Genomic DNA, 14,209 nt, shown 5'->3' on the forward strand with positions numbered 1-14,209 from the left:
ATGCAGGAAACATATGGATCAGACAAAGCTGTGGCACACAGACGAACCGGAACAGTCGGAGGAAGAGACAATCGATGACCAACCAACCTACCCCCAGTCATCAGAGGACTCAGTGGTCATCAGTGAATCGGGACTTTCAATCCCTGACATGTTCAATGAAAATGGACTTTCAGTCCCTGACATGGCCATTGCCACTCCCACCAGGTCAGCCACCCAGCCACCAGTCACAACAGACTCTGAACAATCAACCAAGGCTGGAGTTGAACTGAGACGGTCAACCCGGGAGTGTAAAACACCGGACCATCTCAATTTGTAAAAGACTGTGTTAATATCTCAGAGGTGGGTATTGTCATGTATGTACTTTTGGGATCACTAGCCACTAGATGGCGTCACTATTGGAGGCCATTGGGCTGCACGCACGTGTGCACTTGTGTGCAGCCCAAGTATAAAAGGCCAGCTATTTTGTATAATAGTCACTTTGGGCCTTAATAAAGCAGAGCCAAGGTCATACCTCTTGGAGTTAAACAGTACGCAGTCTAACAGTTATTGCATACACAACAAAAGTAATTGGTAGGATTAGAGGGGAGTTGAGGAGAACTTTTTTCACCCAGAGAGTGGGTGGGGGTCTGGAACTTACTGAAAGGGTGGTAGAGGCAGAAACCCTCATTGCGTTTTAAGAAGTACCTGGATGTGCACTTGACGTTCCGTAACCTACAGGGCTACAGACCAAGAGCTGGAAAGTGGGATTAGGCTGGATAGCTCGTTATGGCCGGTGCGGACACGATGGGCCAAATGGCCTCATTCTGTGCTGTAAATTTCTACGACCCTGTGAAATGCATGCATAGAATCATCGATTGTTTCTGTGCTGTAAGAACCTGTGGTTCTCTGCAACAATCATCCAGCAACTAACTCAGCACAAACCATGGGGCATTCCTTGTCCATATTGCCGAGTTCCTTTACCTACTGAGCTATCAGTGGCGCACGAGTCACATCTCGGGTCGCCAACACTGGTTGGACATATTCCTGGAGGTTTCAGCACATGACCTCCAATGGTCCCGCCCCCACGTTCCCGCCATTGGTCGCCCGACGCATCCATCTTCGTGGCTCCCCGCCTTCCCACGTTAATTGGAAAGCGAACACACTCATTACCCGATTGGATGATGTCAGTCACACAGCCTTTAATTCCCCATCTCATTATACGACAAACGAAACAGTTCAAAGAAAATGATAAAACACAGAGGGGCAGGAATTGATGACCTTGCCGCCCACTGCCAGCGACATTCCTCTGCTCGAACCGCCCAGTGCCACTTTCGTCGGTGGGAGGGGAGGGCCACCGGGAAGCACCCGCCGACGTCAGCCGACGGCCGATGTGCGTAAGTAGACTCCCGCCACCGAGATGCCAGATTGGTGCGAGCGATAGTCAGCGGCAGGACATTGGTGGACTGCTGAGTGAAGGCAGCTCTGTCCTCAACAATGAGTGTCAAGATGCTGTAAAAAAAGGTTAGGGAAGTTTATTTAAATTATTTCTTTACAGGCACTTACCTGGATGGGCTCCCCTGAAGGTTGTCAGATTTTTTTGTTTGTTTGTTTTTGATGCTATTTATTTTTTAGTTCTTCGACCCTGCGTGGGCCCCACTCCAGCTTCAGCGGCACTTGGGCGACAAGCGCCTTTGCCGCCGAGAATGAGAGCTCCCGCCGGCTGCCGCTGGGATTGGCGACATGCATCGCAGATTTGCCACCCGCCGACCTTCGAGGGGCCTCTCCGATGAAAACCCCGCTCCAAGTACGTCAGGGACCTCGGCGGCTATCGGCGGTCCTTTGGGCAGCACTTGGGCGGGCGGAGACCTTCATCAAATTCGGGCCCAGGGTTTTAAAAAAATTCAACTATGATTTTTCTCCTGGGTTTGCTTGCGTTGAATCTCCTGGAGATGAATCTTTCATTCCTAGAGTCCCCAGGGCAATCCTGGAGGGTGGGTGACCCTAATCACTTCCATTACAGGTTGGCCTGGTGGCTGAAACACTGCAGCATTATGTTCTATTCTCGGAGACTCAAGTTTGATGCCCAGCCTCGACTAGAATGTCTACCCCATCTCTCCCTAGGACTCACGCACTGCCCTCACCTGTGTCAGCTTAGGACGGAATTGTACACTGATCGACTCTCTCTGGCTGAAGTGAACCTTCTAGTCTAGTTTTGGTCACCTTACTTAAGGAAGGATATACTAGCTTTGGAGGGGGTACAGAGACGATTCACTAGGCTGATTCCGGAGATGAGAGGGTTACCTTATGATGATAGATTGAGCAGACTGGGTCTTTGCTCGTTGGAGTTCAGAAGGATGAGGGGTGATCTTATAGAAACATTTAAAATAATGAAAGGGATAGACAAGATAGAGGCAGAAAGGTTGTTTCCACTGGTCGGGGAGACTAGAACTAGGGGGCACAGCCTCAAAATACGGGGGAGCCAATTTAAAACAGAGTTGAGAAGGAATTTCTTCTCCCAGAGGGTTGTGAATCTGTGGAATTCTCTGCCCAAGGAAGCAGTTGAGGCTAGCTCATTGAATGTATTCAAATCACAGATAGATAGATTTTTAACCAATAAGGGAATTAAGGGTTACGGGGAGCGGGCGGGTAAGTGGAGCTGAGTCCATGGCCAGATCAGCCATGATCTTGTTGAATGGCAGAGCAGGCTCGAGGGGCTAGATGGCCTACTCCTGGTCCTAATTCTTATGTTCTTATGTTCTTATTAGTGAGCTCCAGTGACTGTACACTACATCTGTCAAAATAGACATTCATTATTCTTCCCAGTCCCACCCTTTCTGCTGCATCTGGGGGAGGCGGTAGAGATTTACTAAATTAAAGAGAAAAGGTCACTTGTACCATGTCCTATTAAAGGATATTTTAAACATGTTACAGCCGATCCCACACAAGATATGGGGGTAAATTTTCAGCTTCAAGACCTGGGTGGTAATCTGACAGGGTGGATCGAACGGATTTTATAGAACCCACCTGATTTCCATTCCATTGATTTTTTTCAGACATCATGTATTTATAGTTATTGTACATTCTGATTACATAGAATGAAAAAAATAACTTACATTTATGCAACGTCTTTCACAACCACGATATGTCCCAAAGTGGTTTACACCCAATGAAGTACTTTTGGAGTATAGTCGCTGTTGTAATGTATTAAACGCGGCCGGCAGCCAATTTGCGCGCAGCAAGCTCTCACAAACAAAAATGTAATAAATGACCAGATAATCAGTTTTCAGTGATGTTGATTGAGGGATAAATATTGGCCAGCACACCGGGGAGAACTCCCCCGCTCTTCTTCAAATAATGCCATGGGATCTTTAACGGCTCATCCAAAAGACGACACCCGCCCAACAGTGCAGTAGTGAGGGAGCTTTTGTGCTCAAGTCTCTGGAGTGGGACTTGAAACCTTCTGACTCAAGTGTTGAGCGTGCTACCACTGAGCCAGGGCTGACACCTGGTGCTCGATGGAGAGGCACACTGAAACATTAAGGTTCCAGCATGGCTGTGCTTCTGGGTGAGCAACGCCTCGACTTCAAAATTCTCATCCTTGTTTTCTAATCCCTCCATGGCCTCGCCCCTCCCTATCTCTGGAATTCCCTCCCTAAACTTCTCCACCTCTCTATTTCTTTCCTCCTTTAAGACGCTCCTTAAAATCTACCTCTTTGATCAAGCTTTTTGGTCATCTGCTGTAATTTCTCCTCATATGGCTCAGTGTCAAATTTTTTGTCTTATAATACTCCTGTGAAGCGCCTTGGGATGATGTACTACGTTAAAGGCGCTATATAAACACAAGTTGTTGTTGTGATGGGAGCAATGAGGGTTAAAGGAGGTTCAAACAATTTATCTGTTCTTGGTCTCTGGAGTAGGACGTGAGGTAATCCTGCCTCTTGATCGGGGGTGGGGGGGTCACTGTTGTTACCTGTCTGTAGATGGCTCTGTATCTACTGGGAGGTAGTGTGTTACGGGCAAGTCCCCGAGAGTGACTCCATCATATTCTTTCAAAAGGATGTCCAATCAATTCCATGTCTTTTTATTGGATTATGTTGCATTGTGATGCATCATAAATATATCATTTGCAGCAAGCATCCAATTTAGATTTGATAGAGGTGATCAAAATCATGAGGGGTCCGGACAGAATAGATGGAGAGAAACTGTTCCCATTGGTGGAAGGGTCGGGAACCAGAGGACACAGATTTAAGGTATTTGGCAGAAGAACCAAAGGCGACATGAGGAAAATCTTTTTTTACGCAGGAAGTGGTTAGGACCTGGAATGCACGGCCTGAGAGGGTGGTGGAGGCAGACTCAATCACGGCTTTCAAAAGGCAGTTGGATAAGTATCTGAAGGAACAAGATTTGCAGGGCTACGGGGAAAGGGCGGGGGAGTGGGACTGGCTGAGGTGCTGTTGCAAAGAGTGGGCACGGGCTCGACGGGCCGAATGGCCTCCTTCTGTGCTGTAACCATGCTGTGATTCTTTGAATGGGTTGCTCATTACTATTTTGATGCGGGGTGGGGAAGAAAGCGGTTTAGTATCGTGTACAGAGGCAATGCAAGTTTGAAGAAGAATGCTAGGGGAGTGTCTGGAACGCTGAGCTCAGTGCCAGTAGTAAATTGTTTCGATTCATTCCCCCACTCCCTGCTAAGTTAATAATAACCAGCCTTTAAAAGGAATGTAAAAGATCAACAGATATTTCAAAAAGCAATCTACAAACTCAACCAAATCCAAACACCCACAGGAGTACCGCGCATGAGGGTTCCGGCTGGATGGAATTCTTCTTCAAAGTGGTTTACTCTATTCAGGGGAGGGGAAAATAGCCAAACCAGTCCTTCCTGTTCATAGTGTGTAGACAAGTATTGATAAGAATCACCACCAGGAAGGCTAAGTGAGTGGGCAAGAACATAGCAAATAGAATATAATGTGGAGAAATGTGAAGATATCCACTTTTGTAGAAAAAATAGAAAAACAGATTGGCCCTGAAATTCCGGCCTCCCCGGATCCTCATGGTACCGGGAAGGCCCCGCAAAAGCCGGTTTTTGGCGTGCCGAAAACCAGCTTTTCCGATCTGTCAAGTTTTAGCATCCCTGCAGCCAGGACACTCACGCGGCCGAGCTTGGGCTATTTGAGCATAGCCTACTTTTACCGGCGTAAGAGTTTTTAAAACATATAAAAAACACATAAAAATAAAATTTAACAACACATTTTTATGTTAAAAACCCTGTCCACTAAGGTAAGTTTATTTGAAACCCTACTTACAGCACTTAAAAAAAATCCAAACCTTTTTTTTCTAACACATTTCATTAACTTTAATTTAAATTAATGTTAACTATGTGAGGTGCTTTTTAAATGTTTTAATATGTGTTTAGGTGTTTGGGGGGGAGGGTTCTCATTCATAATAATAGGATCTCGTACTTACGGAGTTCCCATTATTATGAACGAGAATACTGTACCTTCGTTGGCTGTTCAGTTCCATGTGACTCCAACTTCTCCCTCCACATCGCCAAGACGTGAAAGCGCTGCGAAGCGCGGGAAGAAAAGGCCTCCGACCGGGATCGCCGGAGGGCACAGGAGCAACACGTAGATGTGGTTCTTGTTTCTTACTTACAGGCGAATGCCCGCGGGAAGCCCAGCACCGGGATTTCAGGCCCAGTATTTTTTAAACGGTGAGAGATTGGGAAACGTTGGTGTTCAGAAGGGCCTGGGTGTCCTCTTGGGTGCCAGGCCGCTGGCCCGGCCGAAACCCTCCCTGGTGGTACCGTGTCCGATCGCGACCGATTGCCGATTCTCTCCCCTTTAACGGAGGCGAGATGCGCGGTGACGCAGACACGCAGTGACGAATCCGTCCCGCCTCTACTTGCGCTCCTCACCAGCACTTACCGCCCCCTTTGTGACCGACTTCCTGGCCGAATGAAAAACACAAAGAGCTGAATTTCGCGAAAGAGGGGACCTCTTCTGAAACGGTGGTAAAGCTCTCAAAAAGCAGTAGGTGTTCCAGCTTTCCAGCGGGACTGAATTTCGGCCCCAAGATGTCTTACTGTAATTATATTGGGCCCCGGTAAGACCACACCTGGGGTACTGTGTATAGTTTTGGTCTCCTTACCTAAGGAAGGATTATACTTGCCTTAGAGGGAGTGCAACAAAGGTTCACCAGACTGATTCCTGGGATGGGGGGATTGTCCTATGAGGAGAGATTGAGTAGACTAGGCCGACATTCTCTAGAGTTTAGAAGAATGAGAGGTGATTTCATTAAAACATACAAAATTCTTACAGGGCTTGGCAGGGTAGATGCAGGGAGGATGTTTCCCCTGGCTGGCGAGTCTAGAACCAGGGGTCACAGTCTCAGAATAAGGGGTCGGCCATTTAGGACTGAGATGAGGAGAAACTTCTTCACTCAGAGGATGGTGAATCTTTGGAATTCTCTACCCAGAGGGCTGTGGAGGCTCAGTCATTGAGTATATTCAAGTCGGAGATCGATAGATTTTTGAACATTAAGGGAATCAAGGGACATGGGGATAGTGCAGGAAAGTGGAGTTGAGGTAGAAGATCAGCCATGATCTCATTGAATGGCGGAGCAGGCTCGAGGGGCCGAGTGGCCCACTCTTGCTCCTAATTCTTATGTTCTTATGCTCCGGCCTAGACCGTTCCACTCTCCCGGCTGAAGGAAGATTACAGGAGGCCGAAGGGGTCTGGGGTGGGGGAGGAGATGACCCCCGTGGTGTATTCTAGCTCTGCTGGTGTCGGTCTGGTCTCTGCTGTGTAAACAGAGACACAGAGAGAAAATACCCGACATCCCTGAGCCACAGCTGACACTATTCTGGGGTTGTGGAAATCTGGAACACTCTCCCACAAAAATCTGGTGCTCAATTGAACAGTTCAAAACTGATAGATTTTTGTTAGGCAAGGGTATTAAGGCGGGCAGATGGAGTTAAGATACAGAGCAGCCACGATCTCATTGAATGGCAGAACAGGCTTGAGGGGCTCAATGGCCTACTCCTGTTCCTATGTTCCGGCTACGTTGAAACTTTCACATGCACACACAGCCAGGTCCTGCAGCTCCCACACACAGCCACTCAAAATGGATGCCATTCTGGAAAGAAGGCGGGAGGGGTGGAGTGGAGGTGTGTCTGTATCCTAGCTAAAGGCTTGATGTCACTCGATCTCGTGCTAACCCAACAAGAATCTTGCTTTCTGAAGGGAAAGAAACTGTCCGGTGAAAAAGCCCTGCGAGCACAAGGTGCTATATATCTGGCCAGACTCGGACCTTGAACCCATGGCCACAGTTTGGGAACTGGAGGCTCCGGCCTGCTGTGTGTGTCTGCTCCCTTCCTCCAGAGACACTGAACATAAGAACATAAGAAATAGGAACAAGAGTAGGCCATATGGCCCCTCAAGCCTGCTCCGCCATTTAATAAGATCATGGCTAATCTGATCATGGACTCAGCTCCACTTCCCCGCCTGTTCCCCATAACCCCTTAATCCCTTATCGCTTAAGAAACTGTCTATTTCTGTCTTAAATTTATTCAATGTCCCAGCTTCCACAGCTCTGAGGCAGCGAATTCCACAGATTTACAACCCTCTGAGAGAAGAAATGTCTCCTCATTTCAGTTTTAAATGGGCGGCCCCTTATTCTAAGATCATGCCCTCTAGTTCTAGTCTCCCCCATCAGTGGAAACATCCTCTCTGCATCCACCTTGTCAAGCCCCCTCATAATCTTATGCGTTTCGATAAGATCACCTCTCATTCTTCTGAATTCCAATGAGTAGGGGCCCAACCTACTCAACCTTTCCTCATAAATCAACCCCCTCATCCCCGGAATCAAACTAGTGAACCTTCTCTGAACCGCCTCCAAAACAAGTATATCCTTTCGTAAATATGGAAACCAAAACTGCACGCAATATTCCAGGTGTGGCCTCACAAATACCCTGTCTAGCTGTAGTAAGACTTCCCTGCTTTTATACTCCATCCCCTTTGCAATAAAGTCCAGGATACCATTAGCCTTCCTGATCACTTGTTGTATCTGCATACTATCCTTTTGTGTTTCATGCACAAGTACCCCCAGGTCCCGCTGTACTGAACTGAAGAGGCTAATAAATCAATAGAGCATACTGTATGTACTGAGTGTAACGTGTTGTTTTTGTAGTGAAATCCTCTCTTCCTGTCAGACCACCACTTCATATACCCTGGACAAGGGAGTCACCATAACGTTATAAAACACCTCTCCGCCCACACAATGTGCAGCCATGTAGAAAAACAAGTGACGAAAATGGCAGTGGCTAATTGTGCTCAAGGAAGATATGAGCTCGTCACAGGTGAACCAAATATGGGAAAGCTCCAAAAACATAAATAGCTGAAATGACATATATATTAAAACAAATACAATGTGAGTCTGGTAAACTGTGCAATTACACCAGGAGTTCTGATGATTTTATAAGCCATTAGAGCTTTCCTCTGGTTAGTTATCCAAATGTCGCCAGTGTGTTATAGAAAGAAAGACTTGCATTTATAAGAACATAAGAACATAAGAAATAAGAGCAGGATTAGGCCATTTGGCCCCTCGAGCCTGCTCCGCCATTCAATAAGATCATGGCTGATCTGATCATGGACTCAGCTCTACTTTCCTGCCCGCTCCACATAACCCTTTACTCCCTTATCGCTCAAAAATCTGTCTATCTCCGCCTTAAATATATTCAATGACCCAGCCTCAACAGCTCTCTGGGGCAGAGAATTCCACAGATTTACAACCCTGTGAGAGAAGAAATTCCTCTTCATCTCAGTTTTAAATGTGCGACCCCTTATTCTGAGACTATGCCCCCTAGTTTTAGTTTCCCCTATGAGTGGAAATATCCTCTCTGCATCCACCTTGTCGAGCCCCCTCATTATCAATAGATCACCTCTCATTCTTCTGAACTCCAATGTGTATAGGCCCAACCTACTCAACCTATCCTCATAAGTCAACCCCCTCATCTCTGGAATCAACCTGGACAGCCTCCAATGCAAGTATATCCTTCCTTAAATACAGAGACCAAAACTGTACGCAGTACTCTAGGTGTGGTTTACCAATACCCTGTACAGTAGTAGCAGGACTTCTCTGCTTTTATATAGCACCTTTCATGACGTAAGGACATCCCAAAGCTCTGTTCAGCCAATGAAGCACTTTTTGGAGTGTAGTCACTGTTGTAATGGAGGAAATGCGACAGCCAATTTGTGCAGAGCAAGCTCCCACAAACAGCAATACGACAAATGACCAGACAATCAGTTTGAGATATAATTATTGGGTAGGACACTGCGGCAAATTCCCCTGCTCTTCTTCGGATAGTGCCACGGGGTCTTTTACGTTCATCCGAGAGGGCAACCGGTGCCTCGGTTTAGCATCTCATCCAAAAGACGGCACCTCCGACAGAGCAACGCTCCCTCAGTACTGCACTGAAGTGTCAGCCTAGATTTTGTGCTCAAGTCTCATGGAATGTGACTTGACCTCAAAACTTTCCGACATCGGAGGCGAGAGTGCTGCCCACTGAGCCATGGCTGACGCCCCGAGCGACATACAGGAGGGCAGCCAGTGCCCAAGCAGTTGTACCTCAGCAGGGGTTCCCCATCAACAGGACAAGGCAGGGGGGGGAAAGTTGACAAGAAAAATGAAATGTAAACACCCAACATTGAAGTGACTTTAGAGCGGGGGTAGGTATAGCAGGACAGCTATCACATTCTGCAGCCTCACTCGTACATGTCGCGTTGATTAGCTACAGCCACCACTTATTAAGTCAGGAACAAACTAGGACGTGGCAGCCATTTGCTTCTGGCAATCATTTCTTTGCAGCAGGAGTGTGTGTTTGTGGCTTTGACTGTGTGTGGATTTAGTACTGTACTGCGCTTGAGAAACTGTGACAAGCTGTCTAACAACATGTGCACCGGAGTGTGTAGTTCCTGTCAGCGCCTGAGCACCATTCATCAAAAAATTGTTTTAATCCACACAAAACACTTGCTGTTACTCCATGACTTTTCACATGTAGAAGGTCCATCAGATTTATTGCAGCATGAATTCCATGGCCAGCCCGGACATTATCATTGAATTTGATTGCCTGTGCTGGAGGCCAGCAGCAATGCACAGCTGATGCTCGCTGAATTCCTCGTGTATTTTAGCAACATCATTTCCAGGGCTTTATTCCACGCTCCTGGGTTGTAAAGCTATGGTTTATAGATCAAATATCAGACTGGTAGTGCATTGAACCCACTCAAACACAGCAAAACCTGTGATATAAACTCATGAGCTACAAGGTCTCCTCTTTGAATTGCATTACAGAGAATTACCTAGAATGTACAGCACAGAAACAGGCCATTCAGCACGACTGGTCCATGCTTCTGCTCTGTACAAGTCTCCTCCCGACCCTCTCCATTTAACCCTGTCCGCATGACCTTCTATTCCTTTCTCCTTCATGCTTCATCCAGCTTAAATGCATCCGTACTATTCACCTCAAACTACTCCTTGTGGTAACCACTCTCTGTGTGAAGACGTTTCTCCTGAATCTCCTATTGGATTTATTAATGACTATCTTATATTTAGAAGATAAATAATCAGTTTATGAGGTGCTGGTTTATGCTGGCTGCATGTAGCGAGGTTTTGATCGAGTGGATACAGAGAGAATGTTTCCAATTGAGGGGAAGAGCATAACTAGAGGCCATCGTTGTAAGATAGTCACCAAGAAATCCAATAGGGAATTCAGAAGAAACTTCTTTACCCAAAAAGTGGTGAGAATGTGGAACTCGCTACCACAGGGAGTGGTTGAAGCGAATAGTATCGATGCATTTAAAGGGGGGGGCGGAGGGGTTAGACAAACATATGATGGAGATGATAATACAGGGTTATTTTTTATAGATTTAGATGAGGAAAGACGGGAGGGGGCTCGAGTGGAGCATAAACACCGGCATGGACTGGTTGGGCCGAATGGCCTGTTTCTGTGCCATATATCCGATGTAATCCTATGTGACATGTCGGTACCTCAGCCAAATAAAGTAGACATCCTTCATGTGTCTGCCTAGACACAGACTGTCAGCAGGTTGCTATGGAGGATACTTGATCCTGACTTAATGTCCACCTGTGCACTTTCTAGCAGGAGTCAGTTGACGGCAACCAGGAGTGCAATGCCCAGCTGATTTCCCCTTCCTTATCTCAGGGGTACTGAGGCCAAATGTATCGGCCACTAGCACCAACCTGGCCAAGGTCAGTTAACTCCGTAGTGTACAGACTTCTTACCAATCTTTCAGGTCCACTCTAGACAGTGCATTTTTCAATGGAGCCATTGCCCGAGCTGGACATATTTAATTATCTGCCACCTGTGAATCAAACCATCAGAACCAACTTGTAGCTTTGGTGATGTCATCAGGTTCACATTCCTTACAAGATGAAAGGACTCCCAGCTAAAGCAACTGAATTTTGAGTACCAACAACATTTATATAGGGCCTTTAACGTAGTAAAATGTCCCAAGGTGCTTCACAGGAGCGTTACCAAACAAAATTTGACACCCAGCCAGATAAGATATTAGATCAGGTGACCAAAAGCTTAGTCAAAGAAGTAGGTTTTAAGGAGCGTCTTAAAGGAGGAATGGAAGTGGAGATATTTAGGGATGGAATTCCAGAGGTTAGGGCCTAGGTAGCTGAAGGCACGGCCACCAACGATGAAGTGAATAAAATCGGGGATGCACAAGATGCGAGAACAGGAGGAGTGCAGAGATCTCGGGGGCTTGTCGGCCTGGAGGAGGCTGCTGTGATAGGGAAGGATGAGATCTTGGAGCGATTTGAAAACAAGAATGAGAATTTTACAAATCGAGGCGATTAACAGCTTTAGAAACAGTCAGATGAACATCTAGTTAGAAATCGGATTGAGGGTTATAAGGATAAAGTACACATATGGATAATATTCCCAGTGCCTTGGAGGGGACGTGCACTATGTGGTGTTTCATTCAGACGTTTAAAGGTTCCAGGTTTGGTCGTTGGCCCGTGTTGAATCAGCTAATCTCAGTTGGGGCAGCTATGGGTGGAATAAAATGTATCTCGATGGGGTTAAGAAGACTAAAAGTCAGCCAGGTTTCCTGCCATCTGGTCTGGAACAGGCTGCGTGGGCATCTAGACTAGGCTTAGCTTTGACAATCCTACAGTGAAATAGCCTGTGGCTGAGGGTGCTGTGTGAGGATTGGCCATACGAGTGCGGTACCAGGAGAGGAAAGGGAAAATGCGAGAAAATTGGGAAAGAAAAGTTGGAAAATAATGGGAAACGAACAGTGTGACCACTGGCCATTGCGTAAAAGAAAGAGAAAGACAGCAATCTGTACCATGCCCCAAGTGGCCAGGAGTCCTTCAGGAAAAAAGGTTGCCATGGCTACTGTTATATATTGTATTTACTCTGTACAGCCACCAGAGGGCTCATTCCCCGGAGTCCCAAGGGATCCCATAATCCCTTGGCAGCACAGGTATTTAAGAAGGCTTCACAGATTGGAGAGCCACTCTGGAGACCTGCAATAAAAGACTAAGGTCACACTTTACTTTGAGCTCACATTGTTCAGTCTGACTCTTTCTCCATACACAACAACTGGCGGCGAGATACAGATAGCAAACCCAAAGAGGCAGAGAACAGTGGGCATCCTGGAGAAATTTTCGGAGGGAGATGATTGGGAAACTTTTGTGGAGCGACTCGACCAATACTTCGTGGCCAACGAGCTAGATGGGGAAGAGAGCACTGCCAAACGTAGAGTGATCTTCCTCACCTTCTGTGGGGCACCAACATATGGCCTCATGAAGAATCTGCTCACTCCAGTGAAACCCACGAAGAAATCGTACAACGATTTGTGCACACTGGTCCGAGAGCATTTGAACCCGAAGGAAAGCGTTCTGATGGCGAGGTACCGGTTCTACACCTGCAAAAGGTCTGAAGGCCAGGAAGTGGCGAGTTATGTCGCCGAGCTGAGACGCCTTGCAGGACATTGCGAATTTGAAGGACATTTGGAGCACATGCTCAGAGACTTTTTCGTACTTGACATTGGCCACAAAACCATACTTCACAAGCTTTTGACTGTAGAGACCCCAACCTTAAGTAAGGCCATAGCAATAGCCCAGGCGTACATTACCACTAGTGACAATACTAAGCAAATCTCTCAGCACACAAGTACTGCTACAAGTACTGTGAACAAAGTGATGTTGTTTTCGAATCATAACGTACAGGGTAGGTCACACATACCTGCAGCTACACGTCCGCAGATGTCTCAGAGTCCACCATCAAGGGTGATGAATGCAAGGCCACTAACACCTTGTTGGCGCTGCGGGGGTGATCATCGTTTCCATTCACACCGATTCAAAGGATACGTTTGCAAGGGCTGTGGAACAATGGGACACCTCCAACGAGTGTGCAGGCGAGCTGCTAAGCCTGTTAAACCTGAAAACCACCACGTTGCAAAGAAGGACAGATCCACGGAGGATCACGACGAACCAGAGCCTCAGATAGAGGAGGCAGAGATACATGGGGTGCACACATTCACCAGGAATTGTCTCCCGATAATGCTGAATGTTGAACTAAATGGACTCCTGGTGTCATTGGAGCTGGACACGGGTGAGAGCCAGTCCGTCATGGGCAAAAAGACTTTCGAAAGGTTGTGGTGCAACAAGGCCTCAAGGCCAGTCTTAACTCCAGTTCACACAAGACTAAGAACTTACACTAAAGAACTGATTCTTGTAATCGGCAGTGCTACCGTAAAAGTCTCCTACGATGGAGCGGTGCACAAGCTACCACTCTAGGTGATACCGGACGATGGTCCCATGCTGCTCGGCAGGAGCTGGCTGGGCAAGATACGCTGGAACTGGGACAACGTCCGAGCGCTATCGCCCGCTGACGACACTTCATGTGCCCAGGTCTTAAATTTCCGTTCGAACCAGACATTGGGAAATTCCAAGGAACAAAAGTGCAGATCCACCTAATTCCGGGGGCGCGACCCATCCATCACAAGGAGAGAGTAGTACCGTACATGATGAGAGAAAGGGTAGTGATCGAGCTAGACCGGCTGCAACGAGAGGGCATCATTTCACCGATCGAGTTCAGTGAGTGGGCCAGTCCTATTGTCCCAGTCCTCAAGGGAGATGGCACCGTCAGAATCTGTGGCGATTACAAAGTAACTATCAATCGTTTCTCCCTGCAGGA

The sequence above is a fragment of the Pristiophorus japonicus genome, chromosome 15, assembly GCF_044704955.1.
Source record: "Pristiophorus japonicus isolate sPriJap1 chromosome 15, sPriJap1.hap1, whole genome shotgun sequence".
Lineage (NCBI taxonomy): Eukaryota > Metazoa > Chordata > Chondrichthyes > Pristiophoridae > Pristiophorus > Pristiophorus japonicus.